The sequence below is a fragment of the Triturus cristatus genome, chromosome 3_2, assembly GCF_964204655.1.
Source record: "Triturus cristatus chromosome 3_2, aTriCri1.1, whole genome shotgun sequence".
In the NCBI taxonomy this organism is placed as follows: Eukaryota; Metazoa; Chordata; class Amphibia; order Caudata; family Salamandridae; genus Triturus; species Triturus cristatus.
Window position 1 is genome coordinate 1,150,392,661 of NC_140584.1, and position 21,824 is coordinate 1,150,414,484.

The 21,824-nt window shown below is 43.8% G+C and overlaps 1 long non-coding RNA gene across 1 annotated transcript in view; it reads left to right on the plus strand.

The window, feature by feature from the left end:
• The window catches only part of LOC146859292 (uncharacterized), a 279,048-nt gene extending 262,011 nt beyond the window's left edge, over positions 1-17,037 (plus strand). Inside the window, exon 5 of the long non-coding RNA XR_014979758.1 lies at positions 16,583-17,037. This is a non-coding gene — a long non-coding RNA (uncharacterized LOC146859292). The remainder of the gene's footprint in view (positions 1-16,582) is intronic.
• Positions 17,038-21,824: the final 4,787 nt, after the last annotated feature.

The following is a 21,824-nucleotide window of genomic DNA, read 5'->3' on the forward strand; positions in this document are numbered from 1 at the left end:
CATTGATGGCATTCACATTGTGCCAATGTGTGCTTTAACTTCATAGTGACTGCATTGCACATTGTCCCCCTTGTTAGCCGCATTACTGCCCATTAGAACTGGTGTACCAGAAAGTGCTGGTCTCAGTGACTGCCCCTTGCCATGTCGTCATGTCCCAACTTTTTTGTCAGCAGGCACGCTTCTTCATTGGGCTGCGGCCGTTCAGGCAGGTTCACTTCTACAATCCACCAATTGCCACTAACTCCACCGAACTCTTTATTGACAGGTGCCTGGAGGGATATGGAAGAAAATGTATAACATGGCACAGTGCGGTACCCACTAAAGGGGAAGAAGTGCGTAGAACGGCACTACAAATCCCAGCATGCACCACTTGTTGAACTCACTTGTGAAGTCCACTGGAGGGCGCAACAAGCAATTGGCATGCAGAGGAGGATGCCTTTTTACCAGGACTGCGCAGTATCATGGAACCTGTGAGCAAGTAGCTAGTGCTCCGAAATGCATAAGGCAAAAAATGACACCCAAATGTAAAATACTGGTTTGCTTTTCTTAAATAATCAGTGAAATTTGTCCGTTGTGGGGTGCATCTTCAAACAAGGACAAATTGTGAGTAATATATATATATATATATACCTTCACTGAAAAAACCACAGGTTTCAGGGACGTTATAGTTAGTTGGACATTTCACTGGTACAAAACTAGAGAAATTTGGCTTTTATAGTTAGTTAAGCTATCTATGACTCATGTCCCCGCAATGCACTGCTGATGACGTCACATATTACATCATTCATGATTGGTGTAATTCTGTTCAGCAGTTTGGGTTGTAGCCTGTTCTATAAATTCCTATGGAAATTAACATAGGGAAAATGCGCTTTGGGACCCCCCTTTTGTCTCAGCCCCTGCTTGACGAATCACCCCAAAACTTTCAGGACAGGAGCTGGCCGAAGCGCCGCACCAGTTTTGAAAATTTCACGAAGATTCGTCAAACGGCACCATAGATATTGTCAAATCAAAAAACGCTTTTCCTATGGATAATAGGTCCTAACTATAACTGCCTACTGGCTACCGCCAGTAGGTTTTATATATATATATATAATGATATGTACCAACTGGCAATGGGCGATCATGTGGAAGCAGGTGAACCAATCTCAGTTTTTAATCAAAAGAAGCCTGATACTCCCTTCAAACCCAAATCCAAATTTATCCCTCTATCTTCTCACGACGGGCTGGATACATTCAGCGACCACGTGACAGTTCATTTAAAAAAACTTATGTACATGAGCAATTCAGCAAGGAAAAAGAAATATTGCAATCAAGAAAGAAAATTCAATCAATTGATTTCTAAACTACAGAAGGCAGACCTAATAATTCGCAACTCCGATAAGGGAGGAAATATTGTACTCTGGCCCACAGCAGATTATCTCAAAGAGGCCCATAGGCAACTGGATGAAGTAGGATGTTACAGCAAAAGTACTCCTTTCAAATACAAATATTCACAAGAGACTCTTTTCAAAAATGTATTGGCATGGAAAGGATTGGGTCTTCTCAGCTGGGAAGAATTTAAATTTATCAAAAAAGAATATCCATCAACGTCCTATATGTACTTCATCCCCAAGGTCCATAAAAGTTTGGCTTTACCTCCGGGTAGACCAATTATATCTGCCTGTGATGGCCCCTTTGAGAATCTTTCAAAATACATTTTCTATTTCCTGCAAGACCATATGAAAAAGTTGGATTCATATATCCAAGATACAGGTGACTTCCTTAAAAAGATCGATAATTTCAATTGGAAAGAGGATTATCTGTTAGTTACCTTAGATGTATGTTCATTATACACTAGCATCAAACATCAAGATGGCCTGAGAGTGGCAGAGTTTTATTTGAGTACTAGGACTATTGAATATGCTGATCATACTAAAATGTTAATGAATATGCTATCCTTTTGCTTGGAGAACAACTTTTTTTTATTTAATGGTTGTTTTTATCAGCAACTACGAGGAGAAGCGATGGGCGCCAGCTTCTCCCCCAGCTATGCCTGTTTATTTATGGGCTGGTGGGAGGAGCTGGTGGTCAGGCGAAAATATCAGCATGTTTTTACTCATAATGTGATGCGGTGGTTTCGTCACATCGATGATCTTTTTATCATATGGCAAGGTTCCAAAGAAAGTGTGCTGAAATTTGTAGAGGATATTAATTGTAATGATTTTAACCTTTCATTTACATCAAATGTGAACAAAGAGACAGTGACATTTTTAGATGTACAGGTTTTAGTAAATAACAACATTTTAACTACTACCCTTTTTAGAAAACCTACGGCGGGCAATAAACTCCTTCATGCAACTAGTGCGCATCCCCCACATCTTATTAGAAGCATACCCTATGGGGAGATGCTCCGTATCCGGCGCATATGCAGTGACCCTCAGGATATGGAAACAAAACAAAAAGAATGTATGATGAGGTTTTTAGATAGAGGGTATAGTTTTGAAGTAGTGGAAGCAGCCATGAAAAGATCCCAACTGAAACCAAGAGAGGAAATTTTGGAATATAGAAATAGAGACAAAAAGGAGACATCAAACACTGATAATGAACCGGTTCGTCTCATATTAACATATTCCAAACAGGAAAAGGAACTGAGGAATATCATGAGAAAACATTGGCATTTTATACGTGAAGACCCAGTGATAGGGGGATACATGCCACTTAATCCCTCTATCACCTTTCGTAAAGCTAAGAGTATGGGTAATATGTTGACAAGCAACAGTCAAGATACTTTTAACAAACAAACGTGGTTGCCTACAAGAAATGGTTTTTTTAAATGCTCTACATGCAAGGCCTGCCAATTTGGCATAAATACCAAAACTTATTGCACGACATTCCCTGATACTCAACGGGAAATTAAACAACATCTCACGTGCAAAACGGACTACTGTGTCTATGTCCTGGAATGCGACTGCACTTTAAAGTATATTGGCAGCACAAAGCTGGCAGTGCATAAATGTATCCTGCAGCACATTAGAGCTATTAATAACAAGGATCAGAATTACCGCTTGGCCAGGCACTTTGAAAAGGTACACAATAGCAACCCTAAATGCCTTAAATACTTTGCCATCGAATCTGTACCTTTGAGAAAACGAGGCGGCAATAGGGAGGCAATACTCCGCCGCTTGGAAACTTAATTCATCCTAGAGTTTGATTCGAAATGGCCAGGCGGCCTCAATGCCACGGAGGATCTTCATACCTTTCTTTGAACCCCAGCTAGGCAACTACACGTTTTTAGCTAGTGATATTTCCTCATCTCCCAGCTCTATTATGAAGATCACAGGCAGTATGTACCTTGGGAGCTTATGTGTTAATTTTAATGATTGGTTTTAGGACATTGTAGGGTAGGCAATAATTATTTTATATACCTATTTCCTTCTATTGATCATTTTAATTATGTCACTGGTCTCTATATCCAACTGTCTTTTTGACTTTGATGAATCTTATTTCAATGCTGAATGGTTTATGAATTTTGTATCCTTTTATATATTTATATAATAGGATTTTTTTGGTATCTTTCAATCTTAGTCTCCATCAATTGATCGCCTATGTGTTGTCTTTTGGCACTAGTAGCACTTGTCACTTTTATGTCTTCAAGTACTGTTGCATTAAGCACCTTATCTAATAGAGTTGGACGAGCACTACTAGCAATTGTCACTTTAGATTATCAAGTACTGTTGCATTATGCACTTTATCTGATCTTATATTGTTAATTGCCTCATTGTGTTCCAAGTAGCACCAGTCACTTTATGTCCTTCTACTATTGTTGCATTTATGCATCATAATACATTATTTGTTTGAATTTTTAGTTGGACTATCGTGGAATAATATTAATTCTTTTTGAAAAAATTTTACCCACATGTTGGGTTCCTTTTTTTATTATTTTAACACGGTGAGCACTTTATACAAATATCAATATGACATATTACATCAGGTGTTTTGACGCTAAGGAGGGGGAAAAAAAAGATATATGCGAAGTATATTCTACTGATATAAATATATGCATTTAGGCTTTAAGTCTGTCAATTACAATGCAATATAATGTATGGAATTGTGAAAATTGAATTTCCATTTCAAACGCATTGTCTTTACATCGTAATTCCTGGTGTTTACATGTTTTCTATGTCTATTGAAAAAAGAAAAAAACTGTTTGTACTTGCACTTTAAATAGTGGGCTTGCATTGATGCGTGGTCAGGTGATCAAGGCCGCTGTGACGGCCGAAACGCGTCCTGATATCCTTCGAGGGGATTGCAAATAAATAAACAATTTGTTTGGCACTACAAGAGGTCTGCGCTCGTGATTCCCTTCCAGGGAGCTTCTTTTACGAGTGGTTAAGATATATATATATATATATATATATATATACATATATTACCTACTGGCGGTCGCCAGTAGGTAGTTATAGTTAGGACCACGTTTCCATAGGAAAACCGCAACATTCTATTTTGAATAACTTTGGCGCCGGACGACGAATCCTCGCGAAATTTTCAAAATAGGTGGGGCGCTCCGCTCCGCTTCTACCCTGAAAGTCTCGGGGGGATTCGTCAAGCGGGGGCTGAGATAAAAGGGGGGTCCCAAAACGCGTTTTTCCCATGCATTTTTCCATAGGACCTTTAGACACAGCTACAGCCCGAACGGCTGAACAGAGTTCCTTGAAATTTGGCAGAGAGGTAGTCCTCAGGTCAAGGAAGTGCCTTTTGTAGGTCTGGTGTAAATCTGTTCAGTAGTTCCTGAGAAAATAGCCTTTAAATCAATATATATATCTGAGCCAGCTTACGGTGCGCTTACGGTGCGCTTACCGTACGCGTACGGTGACGTGCGCGAGCGCGATTCTGATTGGCTGATAGATCTTAGTAAACATTCGAATCGGTCGAAACCAGGAAGCGGCGGCCGCCATTTTCTCTCTCGCACTCTGACAGGGGATTGACAAACAAAGGGCAACAACATGTAAAGGGGCTGTTTAGACAGCTCCCAAGCACCTAGCCATATTGAGGGAGTCCCCAACGATCCCCCAAGTGAAAAAAGGCAATTTTATTTTTTTTGAAAATTTCGCCGATTACGCTTACCATACGCGTACGGTAATAAATTAAAAAAAAAAAAAAAATATCCACACTCTCACCACCCCATGTGCAAATGGTGCCCGAAGGGCACCATTTGTGAATGGCATAATATTGCAAAGCCAAAAACAATATTTTACCTGTCACAACGATGCTCATCACATGTCCTCCATGTGCGCACGGTGCGCGAATCGCATCGTGCGTTCATGGCCCATCTAGCGTAACGTGGGCACGCGGTACGCGAAGCGCACCGCGTGCTCACTGTGCGCGCACGGTGCGCGAAGCGCACCGTGCGCGCACGGAACGAACTGCGTTAAGTGGGCGCGCACGCCACGAATGGCGTAAAGTAACTTAGCATTTAAAAAAACGTACAAATTCACTGAAAAAACCATAGGTTTCACACACGTTATAGTTAGGAATTAGCATTTAAAAAACCTTGCAAATTCACTGAAAAAACCATAGGTTTCACACATGTTATAGTTAGCTGGACATTTTACTGATAAAAAACCAATGAAATTCCCCCGTTATAGTTACTGTAGGCAACTATAACTCACGCGACCGTAATCCTCTGCTGATGACATATGTGTCTTTATGAAAAAAAAATATTTGTAATATATGTTTAGCTAAAATTTAATGGAAGAAGACATGGGCAAATAAGTGTCTAAATACAGTATTAGCATCAGCAGAGGATTACGGTCGCGTGAGTTATAGTTGCCTACAGTAACTATAACGGGGGAATTTCATTGGTTTTTTATCAGTAAAATGTCCAGCTAACTATAACATGTGTGAAACCTATGGTTTTTTCAGTGAATATATATATATATATATATATATATATATATATATATATATATATATATATGAAGAGTCCTCGCTCTTCTGCGCTCCCTTTTGTTGAAAACAAGATGAGAGTGGACCCAAGTGAGTGCTTATATTTCATTTATTGCAAGTAGAAACACTCCGCCATGACGCGTTTTCGGCAGCTCCTCTGCCTTGATCACATGATCTCGTGCTCTCCATGGCACTGGAATCAAGAAGTGTGGCTCAACATGGATGCATGGACGGACAATGAGTCACTAAAAACATCGTATTGGCAACAACATCATGGCGATACACGCGGCATCCATGCTGGCCGAAGCAAGCAAGAAAAAAGTCACCAGGATTGCAGCTCCTCCATTGGCCACAGATCCACCAATAACAATGAAGGTGACGAAATTTAAACCAATTAGAGACTGTGTCCCATTTTTTAACATAATGAAAGCACTGAAAAAGGCTCAACTGCCGAAATGCATTTGCTGTACATTGCGTTATTAAATAAGTAAATTACCCCGTGAGTGCTCCTTACCTGTGGACTAAGTTGTTGTGTAACACGCGAGTCCTACCCTCGCGACTAAAGGATGCACCCGTTTTGAGTTCAGCAGTGGCTTTGGTGGGAAACGTGGAAAGATGTGCAAGCGCTATACTGCTTGAACCGCGGCCGCCGGATCTTCTCGCCGATCAATGAGGTCGCTAGCTATCCAAGTTGGTGGTTGTCTGTTTATTTAAATGGCACCAGCGAGAACGCCTTGGAATCATCGTGCGGCTGTAACGAGGGGCTGAGGGACACAGAATCGGTAAAGTGGAAGCCCATTTGGGAAGCGATGGAAGGTGCCCGGTGCCACAGAAGTGTGGCTCAACATGGATGCATGGACGGACAATGAGTCACTAAAAACATCGTATTGGCAACAACATCATGGCGATACACGCGGCATCCATGCTGGCCGAAGCAAGCAAGAAAAAAGTCACCAGGATTGCAGCTCCTCCATTGGCCACAGATCCACCAATAACAATGAAGGTGACGAAATTTAAACCAATTAGAGACTGTGTCCCATTTTTTAACATAATGAAAGCACTGAAGAAGGCTCAACTGCCGAAATGCATTTGCTGTACATTGCGTTATTAAATAAGTAAATTACCCCGTGAGTGCTCCTTACCTGTGGACTAAGTTGTTGTGTAACACGCGAGTCCTACCCTCGCGACTAAAGGATGCACCCGTTTTGAGTTCAGCAGTGGCTTTGGTGGGAAACGTGGAAAGATGTGCAAGCGCTATACTGCTTGAACCGCGGCCGCCGGATCTTCTCGCCGATCAATGAGGTCGCTAGCTATCTAAGTTGGTGGTTGTCTGTTTATTTAAATGGCACCAGCGAGAACGCCTTGGAATCATCGTGCGGCTGTAACGAGGGGCTGAGGGACACAGAATCGGTAAAGTGGAAGCCCATTTGGGAAGCGATGGAAGGTGCCCGGTGCCACAGAAGTGTGGCTCAACATGGATGCATGGACGGACAAAGAGTCACTAAAAACATCGTATTGGCAACAACATCATGGCGATACATGCGGCATCCATGCTGGCCGAAGCAAGCAAGAAAAAAGTCACCAGGATTGCAGCTCCTCCATTGGCCACAGATCCACCAATAACAATGAAGGTGACGAAATTTAAACCAATTAGAGACTGTGTCCCATTTTTTAACATAATGAAAGCACTGAAGAAGGCTCAACTGCCGAAATGCATTTGCTGTACATTGCGTTATTAAATAAGTAAATTACCCCGTGAGTGCTCCTTACCTGTGGACTAAGTTGTTGTGTAACACGCGAGTCCTACCCTCGCGACTAAAGGATGCACCCGTTTTGAGTTCAGCAGTGGCTTTGGTGGGAAACGTGGAAAGATGTGCAAGCGCTATACTGCTTGAACCGCGGCCACCGGATCTTTTCGCCGATCAATGAGGTCGCTAGCTATCCAAGTTGGTGGTTGTCTGTTTATTTAAATGGCACCAGCGAGAACGCCTTGGAATCATCGTGCGGCTGTAACGAGGGGCTGAGGGACACAGAATCGGTAAAGTGGAAGCCCATTTGGGAAGCGATGGAAGGTGCCCGGTGCCACAGAAGTGTGGCTCAACATGGATGCATGGACGGACAATGAGTCACTAAAAACATCGTATTGGCAACAACATCATGGCGATACACGCGGCATCCATGCTGGCCGAAGCAAGCAAGAAAAAAGTCACCAGGATTGCAGCTCCTCCATTGGCCACAGATCCACCAATAACAATGAAGGTGACGAAATTTAAACCAATTAGAGACTGTGTCCCATTTTTTAACATAATGAAAGCACTGAAGAAGGCTCAACTGCCGAAATGCATTTGCTGTACATTGCGTTATTAAATAAGTAAATTACCCCGTGAGTGCTCCTTACCTGTGGACTAAGTTGTTGTGTAACACGCGAGTCCTACCCTCGCGACTAAAGGATGCACCCGTTTTGAGTTCAGCAGTGGCTTTGGTGGGAAACGTGGAAAGATATATATATATATATATATATATATATGAAGAGTACTCGCTCTTCTGCGCTCCCTTTTGTTGAAAACAAGATGAGAGTGGACCCAAGTGAGTGCTTATATTTTATTTATTGCAAGTAGAAACACTCCGCCATGACGCGTTTCGGCAGCTCCTCTGCCTTGATCACATGATCTCGTGCTCTCCATGGCACTGGAATCAAGCTATCCTGGCTGAAGATGGGTGAAACCCCAAACCCGGTCCTAGGATGCTTGTTTACGGTCTAGGGAGGACCTGGCTTGGCAGTTCGGACTGGACTGTTCCCATGAGGCACAGGGTCAAGACTGATTTGCATATGGCTGGGTTCAAACAGGAATAGCATGGTGAGCAAAAAAACAATGGATTTAGTCCCAGATCACTGTACTGGGGTGAATGTATGACATTGTTCTACATTCTGTCCATCAACTGTTGTTTTTAGGTCGAGCCTGTTGCAGCGCGCATGCGCTGCACTGGCGAGACTTTATGTAAACAGTAAAAGGGCTTTGGAAAGCTCACTACACGCTCGTGCATGTGGTTTGTTTTCGTTCAGAGGCTCTTCGCCTTTGCGTGCGTCTTTCTGAGAAAGACAGCACGCAATTGGGCAAAGGCGGGTGCATGTCCCGCCTTTGCTCCGCCCATGGCCTATTGCTTGCGGTTACCCGCATGGGCACAGACGCGTGCGCGATAATGCAAAACAGATGTCTCGCTTGGGCACGCGCACGCGCAACACTCGCATGCTTGTCTGTGGTTTGGTCCGGGCATGGAGACTGCGTGAACCGTCCGAAGGCGCTTAGGGCACCACTTATTAAACCTAGTTTCTCTAGTTATTAGTAGAGGTTTTGCTTTGTGTTTGTGCTGATTAACTTTATTTCCAGTTAATAACTATCATGTTATCTGCTCTTCCATTTCTCTAACTCGTGAGAAAGGAGGCGCTAATCTAGTCGCCCTGAAAACATGTTTAATCCCCACAACAGCGCTTTTGCCTTGATGTGTGATCTGCAGGAGGGGCGGGGACCGCTTTGCACGCAGATAATGTGCGCAAGGTTTTCGGCTTGGCATGAGGACAACAAGCTACAAATGTCACCAGGGGCCCGCGGTGCTGACAGCATGGCACATGTGCTTGTAAACTGTCTCAAGGAGGAGGTTTGATTGCCGTCTTTCTTCTCTGTTCTGGTCCCAGACAAAGGCAGGCTGACCTCCTGCATGACCCAGCAAGTGCTGGGATTCCCAAAACACATTTCCCCGTTGTGTCCCGGCGCTTAATAAACGAAAAAGAAGCGGCCTCTGTACGCTTGAATGATGAGATGAAAATAACTGCTGTGCTCGGCGGCGAGGTTACTGAGTTTCACCTCAAAGCGCGCCCCGGCAGTTTCTCATGCTGCGCGTGTGATTGTTGCTGGTTATTTTTATTTATTTATTTTTACGGGGTGGGGGGCTCTGTAATTGCCTGCATGTGCACTGTGTTCCCACACTACTATTGTTTGCGCCTTCATGTTTTTGATGCCTGTCACGTGTTCTAATTAGCTGGCGTCGCTGGATGACTGTTGAGACGTGTGTCCCTTCCCAAAGGCCCAAAGGGGACAGAAGGCTTGGTGTAAAAGAGCAGGGCAATCTATACAGCGTGTTTGTGTGCATGTGTGGGTGCACATGAGTGTGTGTGTGTCTGCATGTGAGTGTGCTGTCATGTGGCCTCCCTTGCCTTCCTGCCCACTTTTCTTTGCTTTTGGTGGGGTGAAGGGATGCAGCTTCTGGAGAGCAAGTGGTAGCAGTATGTTGACCCCTTCTCTGTCGGGGTAAGAAAAGGCTCAGGTCACTGGTCATGGCCAGAGGATTAGCATCAGATCGCGGTAACCTGCCGGGTTCCTCTGTGAGGTGAGACTTTCTGAGACAGCTCTGTGAAAGGGAGTAGCCAGAAAATTAACCCCCTCCTTTGAGCCAAACCGCAGATGACACAGTGAGCAAAGCAAGCATGCCCAACATTTCCTACAATATTTTCCTTGAACCTTTGCATCCACCATCTATCCATTCATCCTACCATCCACCTTCCACTTTCATCTTTCCATCCTTCTATCCTTTCATCTCACCATCCATTCATTCACCATTCCATTCATCCACTGACCATCCATCCATTCCTACATTCATCACCATTCTTACAACTTTCCAACCTTCTATCCTCCATCCTTCCTTCATCCATCCATCCGTTTTTCAGGATTCCATCCAGTGACCATTACCTTTCAACACTGACCCATGCACCCCTCATCTATCCTTTCACTCATCCATTCTTCCTTTAGTCCTTCCATTCATCCTTCTATCCACCTAGACATCCTTCCATTCAACTATCCATTCACCCTTTCTTCTACCCATCTTTTCACCAATGAAACCTTTCACCTTTCCATCCATCATTTTACCTTTGTACCATCCTTTGTTCTTTTCACATTTCCTTCCAACTTACCTTCTTTCCTTTCATGTTACCTGTATACCTTACATTAGTCCTTCCATTCACCATTGCTTCCTACCTTCTTCCCCCCTTTCCCAGTTTCTAGTACGTACCTATCCATCATTCATTCTTTCCTCTCCTTATTTTCCTTTCTACACTTCTCTCCCCAAGTCACTCACTGTTTTTGGCCCTCTCTGTCCTTTTTCCAATTCTTTCATCATTTCTTTGTCTTCTTTGTATAGGTGTTTTGTAGATTATATTTTTGTGCATCATTAAAAATGCACCATATGCATTTACACACACGATTTCACATCAGTAGACTGATTTAATATAATTGCATTTGAAAGAAATTTCTTACGATGTGTTGTAGTGTGTATTCTAATGTGTTTTAGTTGCACCACATTTCTGTGTAAAACACCATCTTGAACAAGATGGAAGTCATCTCTGTCACTCATTCATGATTTCCCCACTGAACACACCCTCTCACAGATGCAGCACACAGTCAAGCTGAAGTCATAATAGTTTATTTTCATTGCATTTATTGTTCTGCTCACAAAGAATCTTCCACCGCTCGGATGTAGCAACATCTTCCGTTTCTTCACTGAATCTATTCATTCAAAGAAAGTTTTATTGTCAGTGTTTATTACATGTTCGAACATCTCTGGTTGACATTTGCATAGAGGGTGCTAAATAAATATTCAAGATAATCACATAGTTCTTCGTGTTCAGGTAGTGATGTTTATTTGTCATGTGCTCTGATTTTCTGAACAAATGATACATTTGCTCATACTATGGTGAAGCTGCAGAAATGTTGATGTGATGTGCAAGCATTGGCATAGCCAATAGGTCTCGCCTTTGGGACCGTATAAGTGTTTAGCCATGCAACACTTGATATTGTTGCATCAAGGATATTGTGCTGCATAACTAAATACTTATAAGGTCCCAAAGTCGCGACCTATTGGCTATGCCAATGCTTGTTGCATTTGTCACCCCGAGTGGGATGGGTATGCCCAGACGTGGGTCCCGTGCTCTCCTTGCCACTTTAATCAAGCTATCCTGGCTGAATAGGGGTGAAACCCCGAAACTGGTCCTAGGATGCTTGTTTCCGGTCCAGGGAGGACCTGGCTTGGCAGTTCGGGCTGGACAGTTCCCATGAGGCACAGGGTCAAGACTGGTTTGCATATGGCTGGGTTCAAACTGGAATGGCATGGTGAGCAAAAAAACGATGGATTTAGGCCCAGATCTCTGTACTGGTGTGAATGTATGACATGGTTCTACATTCTGTCCATCAACTGTAGTTTTTGCATTTATCACCCCGAGTGGGATGGGTATGTCCAGACGGTGGTCCCGTGCTCTCAATGCCACTGGAATCACGCTATCCTGGCTGAAGAGGGGTGAAACCCTGAAACCGGTCCTAGGATGGTTTTTTCCGGACCAGGGAGGACTTGTCTTGGCAGTTCGGGCTGGACTGTTCCCATGAGGCACAGGGTCAAGACTGATTTGCATATGGCAGGTTCAAGCTGGAATGGCATGGTGAGCAAAAAAACGATGGATTTAGGCTCAGATCTCTGTACTGGTGTGAATTTATGACATTGTTTTACATTCTGCCCATCAACTGTAGTTTTTGCATTTATCACCCCGAGTGGGACGGGTATGTCCAAACAGTGGTCCCGTGCTCTCAATGCCACTGGAATCAAGCTATCCTGGCTGAAGAGGGGTGAACCCCCGAAACTGGTCCTAGGATGCTTTTTTCCGGTCCAGGGAGGACTTGGCTTGGCAGTTCGGGCTGGACTGTTCCCATGGGGCACAGGGTCAAGACTGATTTGCATATGGCTGGGTTCAAGCTGGAATGGCATGGTGAGCAAAAAAAAGATGGATTTAGGCCCAGATCTCTGTACTGAGGTGAATGTACGACATTGTTCTACATTCTGTCCATCAACTGTTGTTTTTGCATTTGTCACCCCGAGTGGGATGGGTGTGCCCAGACGTGGGTCCCATGCTCTCAATGCCACTGGAATCAAGCTATCCTGGCTGAAGAGGGGTAAACCCCCGAAACCGGTGCTAGGATGCTTGTTTCCGGTTCAAGGAGGACCTGGCCTGGCAGTTCTGGCTGGACTGTTCCCATGAGGTCAAGGGTCAAGACTGACTTGCATATGGCTGGGTTCAAACGGGAATGGCATGGTGAGCAAATAAACGATGGATTCAGGCCCAGATCTCTGTACTGGGGTGAATGTATGACATTGTTCTACATTCTGTCCATCAACTGTTGTTTTTGCATTTGTCACCGCGAGTGGGACGGGTATGCCCAGACGTGGGTCCCGTGCTCTCCATACCACTGGAATCAAGATGTCCTGGCTGAAGAGAGGTGAAACCCCGAAACCGGTCCTAGGATGCTTGTTTCCGGTCCAGGGAGGACCTGGCTTGGCAGTTCGGGCTGGACTGTTCCCATGAGGCACAGGGTCAAGACTAATTTGCATATGGCTGGGTTTAAACTGGAATGGCATGGTGAGCAAAAAAACAATGAATTCAGGCCTAGATCTCTGTACTGGGGTGAATGTATGACATTGTTCTACATTCTGTCCATCAACTGTTGTTTTTGCATTTGTCACCCCGAGTGGGACGGGTATGCCCAGAAGTGGGTCCCATGCTCTCCATGCCACTGGAATCAAGCTATCATGGCTGAAGAGGGGTGAAATCCCGAAACTGGTCCTAGGATGCTTTTCTCCGGTCCAGGGAGGACCTGCCTTGGCAGTTCGGGATGGACTGTTTCCAAGAGGCACAGGGTCAAGACTGATTTGCATATGGCTGGGTTCAAACTGGAATGGCATGGTGAGCAAAAAAACGATGGATTTAGGCCCAGATCTCTGTACTGGGGTAAATGTATGACATTGTTCTACATTCTGTCCATCAACTGTTGTTTTTGCATTTGTCACCCCAAGTGGGACGGGTATGCCAAGACGTGGGTCCCGTGCTCTCCATGCCACTGGAATCAAGCTATCCTGCCTGAAGAGGGGTGAAACCCCGAAACCGGTCCTAGGATGCTTGTTTCCGGTCCAGGGAGGACCTGGCTTGGCTGTTGGTTATGGACTGTTCACATGAGGCACAAAGTCTAAACTAATTTGCATATGGCTGGGTTCAAAGTGGACTGGCATGGTGAGCAAAACAACGATGGATTTAGGCCCAGATCTCTGTACTTGGGTGAATGTATGACATTGTTCTTCATTCTGTCCATCAACTGTTGTTTTTGCATTTGTCGCCCCAAGTGGGACGGGTATGCCCAGACGTGGGTCCCGTGCTCTCCATGCCACTGGAATCAAGCTATCCTGGCTGAAGAAAGGTGAAACCCCGAAATCGGTCCTAGGATGCTTGTTTCCGGTTCAAGTAGGACATGGCTTGGCAGTTCGGGCTGGACTGTTCCCATGAGGCACAGGGTCAAGACTGATTTGCATATGGCTGGTTTCAAACTGGAATGGCATGGTGAGCAAAAAAACGATGGATTTAGGCCCAAATTTCTGTACTGGTGCTAATGTATGACATTGTTATACATTCTGTCCACCAACTGTAGTTTTTGCATTTATCACCCCGAGTGGTACGGGTATGTCCAGATGGTGGTCCCGTGCTCTCAATGCCACTGGAATCAAGGTATCCTGGCTGAAGAGGGGTGAAACCCCGAAACCGGTCCTAGGATGCATTTTTCCAGTCCAGGGAGGACTTGGCTTGGCAGTTCGGGATGGTTCCCATGAGGCACAGGGTCATGACTGATTTGCATATGGCTTGGTTCAAGCTGGAATGGCATGGTGAGAAAAAAAACGATGGATTTAGCCCCAGATCTCTGTACTGAGGTGAACGTACGACATTGTTCTACATTCTGTCCATCAACTGTTGTTTTTGCATTTGTTACCCCGAATGGGATGGGTATGCCCAGACGTGGGTCCCATGCTCTCCATGCCACTGGAATCAAGCTATCCAGGCTGGAGAGGGGTGAAACCCCGAAACCAGTCATAGGATGCTTTTTTCCGGTCCAGGGAGTACCTGGCTTGGCAGTTCCTGCTGGACTGTTCCCATGAGGCACAGAGTCAATACTAATTTGCATATGGCTGGTTCAAATGGGACTGGCATGGTGAGCAAAAAAACGATGGATTTAGGCTCAGCTCTCTGTACTGGGGTGAATGCATGACATTGTTCTACATTCTGTCCATCAACTGTTGTTTTTGCATTTGTCACCCCGAGTGGGACGGGTATGCCACGCTCGCCATGCCACTGGAATCAAGCTATCCAGGCTGTAGACGGGTGAAACCCCAAAACCAGTCCTAGGATGCTTTTTTCCGGTCCAGGGAGGACTTGGCTTGGCATTTCTGGCTGGACTGTCCCCATGAGGCACAGGGTCAAGACTGATTTGCATATGGCTGGGTTCAAACTGGAATGGCATGGTGAGCAAAAAACCGATGGATTTAGCCCCAGAACTCTGTACTGAGGTGAATGTACGACATTGTTCTACATTCTGTCCATCAAGTGCTGTTTTTGCATTTGTCACCCCGAGTGGGACGGGTATGCCCAGACGTGGATTCCATGCTCTCCATGCCACTGGAATCAAGCTATCCTGGCTGAAGAGGGGTGAAACCCCCAAACCGGTCCTAGGATGCTTATTTCCTGTTCAGGGATGAACTGGCTTGGCAGTTTGGGCTGGACTGTTCCCGTGAGGCACAGGGTCAAGACTGATTTGCATATGGCTGGGTTCAAACTGGAATGGCATGGTGAGCAAAAAAACGATGGATTTAGGCCCAGATCTCTGTACTGGGGTGAATGTATGACATTGTTCTGCATTCTGTCCATCAACTGTTGTTTTTAGAAGTATAATTTAATGAGCAGATGTAGTATTCTTTGGCACAATGCTTTGAAATGTACACAGCAAAAGCCATGATTTACCAACACTTTTCACAGCTTTTGACTGCAAAAACTGTTGTTTTTGCATTTGTCACCCTGAGTGGGAAGGGTATGCCCAGAAGTGGGTCCCGTGCTCCCCATGCCACTGGAATCAAGCTATCCTGGCTGAAGAGGGGTGAAACCCCGAAACTGGTCCTAGGATGCTTGTTTCCGGTCCAGGGAGGACCTGACTTGGCAGTTCGGGCTGGACTGTTCCCATGAGTGATTTGCATATGGCTAGGTTCAAACTGGAATGGCATGGTGAGCATGAAAACGATGGATTTAGGCCCAGATCTCTGTTTTGGGGTGAATGTATGACATTGTTCTACATTCTGTCCATCAACTGTTGTTTTTGCATTTGTCACCCTGAGTGGGAAGGGTATGCCCAGAAGTGGCTCCTGCTGGAGCAGGGTTTTCTGTTGAAAATTTATCGAGTTTTAAGCTCCAGTTTTGTCTATAAGTCTTGACTAAAATTATTAATCTATAATCGATAATTATTGGTTTTGTGAGAAACTTTGACTAACCAACATGATTAACAAGAGAAAAACTACACGTGGGAATGCATATATGTTGCTTAATAATAATGTGCAGGTTTAATTAAATGAATGTTGCTAAGTGCTATTTGTTTTAAAGCACAAAACGCTTTTGAAATAACGTGTACTAATGCTTATTTATGTTGCAGATGGCTAGTTAATTACATATACATAAGGGTATTAGTGGGGATTAACACTGTTTAATCATTGCGATGATGTAGTAACGTTGTTTGTATTTCTTTCGATTAAGATGGTCTGTTTTGGCCTAGAACAAGATGGCTGCCGTTTACAGCCTGCACTCGAGTGATTGAATTTTGATGAGAAGGCCTTGCTGAACATGGTCGAGAGTCACCTGACCACAGCCTTCGCCTGGTTTAAAAGTTTTCCGTGAGGACAGCAGCTCTGGGCGTGAGTCCAATTGCCTTGGACAAGGATAAGGCCACAATGAACAATGACAATGCTGCGGTGGCTCTGCTAGAGATATCAAGGAAGAACGTTTTCGAAAAGAAACATTTGCAAACTCGAGTTTCCTTCTTCCGTCTTTTTATTTTTGTGATTTTTCTGAGCGGAGGTTCTTACAAATGTTGCGATGCAACATCCTTTCCTGCTCGTTTTGCTTGGTGATTCAATGAACATTTAGAATTTTTTATGTTGCTTTATTTTGCAATTTATATTATAAATATTGTTAGACTAGGGAGGGTCTAAGGCCACTTCTTCCCAAACCTGCGTTGGTGAGGATCGATGCTGTGAGGACGGCGACTCGGGAGACTTTACTGAGAGACCTGTCCTGACCCATTTATGACATTTAGCTAGAATAGGTAACTATGAGAATAATGATTTTGCTTTTGATTGACTTTCATTTGAACTAATTTTAGATAAAATATAATTTATGAATTACAGTGTTGGTGGTTATTTCTTGTCGTTTATTGAGTACTCTAATGTGATTATTGTTGTTTAAATCATGACTCAGGACAGTAACAAACTGATCGCATTGACCTTACTGTAGATACAGGGTGTTTAGGAGTTTCCTCTCTCCATATTTAGTGTTGATAGAGTAATTGAGCGTATGTTAGTGAAATGGGCCCAAGCGTGTGATGAGTGTATGTGCGTGTATCTGAAAAATTACTCTATCCGTGGTAGTAGGGAGAATTTGTATGCCCTGATCTGCAGCAATTTCCTGGTAGCAGAGTAATGGTTTTTATTATTGTCTTGATCTGATTAGATTGCTTGTACATTGGCTTTTTGATTCATTGATTATTGATTGATGTTGGTATATGTACTAATACTATATGTTGAAGTCGTCGTATTGAGTTTTATGTAGTGCTTCTGGAACTTGGGAGCTGATGGCAGTTCCGTAGTAGGGCAGAGGGAAGTGTATGCTGCTCTCGGGAAAGACGGGATTGTTGGTCCTGTACGTATGCAGGAGAAACGTGTGACAATTGAAGTTGCGCGTCACATTGTCTGGGTTCGGAATCAGTGACATCGTCGTGTGTTACTATTAGAGACATATTTTCGGTATAAAAGGAGTGCGTATGGTAGCGAAGGTTATCTGTGAAACTCTGGTCTTAAGTCCCAGGGATCCGTAAGGTTTGCCGTTAAAGCTTACCGCTGGAGAAGTAATAGGTATTCTCTGAGCTTGTTTGAAGGACTGGGCAGAGGTAAAACACTGCTTGGTTAACGTATGTTATAATTCTGTAGTATGGCAGACTGTTTGCTGTTCTCGGAAAAAGCAGGATTCTGTGTGTATGTACTACATTTTTATGTGTGAAAGTGCGTGAATGTATGAGCATTTAATTGATTGTAAGACTCTTTGGAGCAGTCCTAGAGGAAACAGTTAATGGATGCATGTTAGAAGGGCAGAGTAGAGGGATGTGCTACTGTGTCAACGAGAGTATTAATTCCGTAGTGGAGCAGGGGTAAGCGCTGTTCTAAAAAGAAGCGGGATTCTTGTGAGAATTTTCTTTACTATTCTGTGGTTAGCGAAGCAGACAATGGAGATGTTTATATGTTGTAACTAATAGATTTTGTAAAAAAAATTTTAAAACGAAGTCTACTGAGGAGGTTTTGTAAAGAAGGGGTAGACGAGTGACAGGAGACAGAGCAGAAGCTGCAGTCAGCGACTGCTGACGTCATAGAGACCGCGCTCTGATTGGGTAGTGGATCAGAACAGTGCTCGCGCTGGGATTGGTGCGTTGGTGTGAGCCGCGCAGGGATTGGAAGGAGTACAGGGTGACGTAGACGCTCCAGGATTGGTGCGTTGGTGAGAGTCGCGCTGTTATTGGACGAAAGATTGTACCGCACAGTTGGGTTACGGAAGGGATTAGAAAGTTTTGGTAAACGCTAAAATGTATTACCAAGAAGAGAAAAAGAAGAAATCCTTGTTTGGTAAAATAAAAAGATGGTTTGACAAGGATAAAGACATTAAAACAAGAGAAGGTGAATTGTTACCTCCAACGAAAACGCCTGCATCCTTCATGGCTGCGAAATATGGGTATCATACCTGTATATGGTTAGACAATTGGGTTAGGTACACTAGAGAGGATGGTGTTCTGGCTTTCCCGGAACATGGTTCATTTAATATGGCCGTGTTGAGAAATTTACGGGCAAAAATGTTGTGTCTTGACCCAAGACCAAGGCCGACACAGTTTGAGGCGTTGGTGGAATGGGAAGATGAAGTACATGAGAGAGAAAAACAGAGATCTGGAGGCAACTATAGGTATATGTTTGGGAGGAAATATGATCGTGAAACTCATCATGATCGAATGAGGAGATGGCGAGATGCTAGTATGACAGAAGGATTATATCCTATGAGGGCAATTGAAGAGAAGGAAGAAAGAAAGGAAACAAGAGGGGTACCTGAAGCAGAAGTGAAAAGGTATAGAGTTAATGATTATGAGGATGAGGTCTTGGATGACATGATTTACAAGAGACCACCACCATATAGACCAGAACCAGAAGAGAGCACACCAGTTGCTACTCCAATAAGAGATACTTTGCGTATCATTGAGACAGAAGTTGTGACACCTGATTTAAAAAGTGGTAGCTCTTTCAGAGAAAAAGAGAGAGAGAATCGATGTGGTGACGAGAATACGAGAGAATTAGCCAGAACTACATCTGAACTGACTGAAAAGATTAGAGAGCTGACGAAGAATTTGGAAGCTGTTACGGTGCCTGTAACCATAGGTCCGGTTATGCCTATTTTTGATAAGCAGAGGACGGGTGAGAATGGTTTGATGGTTCCATATGTTGGGAATAAATTAACAAGTTTGGCTGGTCCTTCAGGAGAGTCAGGAATAAGGACAGAAAGTAATGATTTGAGACAATCAAGACGTGACACATGTAGTGGAGGATTAGAGGTGCAGTCTAATTCGAGATTGGATACTAGTGATACTAGTTGTTCAGGGATGCCGATTTTGGAACCACAAAGGATGCCAGAGAAAGTGGGTGCAGTGAAAAAGTCTACAGAAATAACAGCTGAAGATTTGAATGATTGGTTGAAAGTTCTTCAAAAGAAGGATAAAGATTCACAGGCAATTGATGTAGCCAGGTTACGCATAGAATTGGAGGAGCTTGTTGCAGGGACAATTTCTACAGACATACTCAAAAACCATCATGATGGAGAGTTGTTATTCATGTGCAAAAGCATCACTTGGAGGGCTAAGAATACACATGAAAGGTTAAGAACAATAGCGAGTGAACAGGGAGTTGACATGGATAAGGTGAAAGTTTTGCAGAAACCTTACAGGGTGGATTTCACTGATAAGGATATTGAAAATCTAAATGGTGCTGGCAGAACAGGACAGATTAAAGAGATGATTGCCTTATTGCGAAAATGGGGTGATGTAGAAAGATGGAAGGATAGGTGGTACAAGAAAAGGGAAGACTCAGTGGACAGGACTTATTCAGCATTTCCTGTGAGAGAAAAAGAGAAAACAGTGGATGCTTATCCTATGAGAAAAATACCTGGAGGAGGATATGTACATGTTCCATGGACCAGACAGGATATTTTATCATTTACAAATGATTTCCCTCGACTGAGAGAAAAGCCCGTCGAGTGGTATAGGCAGGTAGACAGGTTTGTGAAATTGTCGAAGGTGCTGTGGATTGATCTGAATAGTCTGTTTGATATAATTGTTCCAGCAGACTTGTGGGCTGAGTATAAAATAGTAGTAAGTTGGCCTACTGAGGAATATCCAAGAGATCAGAAAACAGGAGCACCAGATCCAGAGGTAATGAAAAAATACGATCAGGTAATTGTATTCCTGAAAAGTAAAGTACCTCCAAAAGAGACAGACTGGGTTAAGATAGACCGGACACATCAGGAAGCGAAAGAATCAGTTCATGCTTTTCACGAAAGGCTGATACTGGCTTTCAAACAATTCAGTGGAGATGAACACCTGGGTGACAAGGATTTGAGTCATTTTGTATACAGATTTGTATATGGCCTGAGACCTGAGATTAGTGAGAGAATTCGTGAGCATACAGTGGACTGGCAGAGTAAGAAAATAGATGAAATCCTGAGACATGCGAAATACTTCAGTGATGAAATTGAAGCAAAACAAAGAAAGCTGAAAGAAAAGGCAATGTGGGCACAGGTGAAAGTTGCAGAGAGACAAGAAGCACAGTTGGTGGAACAGGCAAATAATCCAGGGAATAGGCCCAGATATGTGGGGAAAGGAAAGGGGAATTTAGAAGAGGCGAAGAAAAAGTTCCCTTGCCACAACTGTGGTCAACTGGGACATTGGAGATCCGAGTGTACAAATCCACCATTAGTGAATAATGAAAGTAAACCATTAAATCAACAGGTGCAGACTGAGGGGTGTAATCAACAGCAGCAACAGCAGAAGGTTGTTAAACAGCAGAGTCAAGAGCCAAGACCGCCCTTGCCGCAGAATAGAGGGTCCCAAAAGTACAATCAGGATTCGGGATTTTACAATGATGAGCAGGTAAACAAACCAAGGCGTTCTAACCCGGTACAACAGTATTGGTTAAAGAATGAAGGGAGTGAGTCTGAAGGTGATTGTTGACGGTGCCGAAGAGAGGAGGAAGAGTGCATACTTGGTGCAACTCTAGAAATAGACCAGGCAGGACCATTTGTAGATGGGAAAATAAATTAAGAAAGTGTTACTTTTTTAGTAGACACAGGAGCGACGAGATCAACTGTCAGGTCAGCGGATATTAGAAATCTTCCTCTCTCGGATGAAGCAATCCAAGTAGTTGGTGTAGCTAATACACAAATAAAGACACGTCTTACTGAACCAGTAAGGGTAAGAATAGGGACATTTTCAGACATGCACAGATTTGTGGTCTGTGACACTAGTCCAGTGAATTTGTTAGGTAGGGACCTGTTGTGCAAGATGAATTGTACAATTTTCTGTACTCCGGATGGAATAGCTTTTGAAACACAAGATGAGGATGTTTTGTACCGAATGACTCTAGATAATAGAGAGAGTGAGATGGTTGGTGCATATGCTGTGTTTAATCCAGAGGAT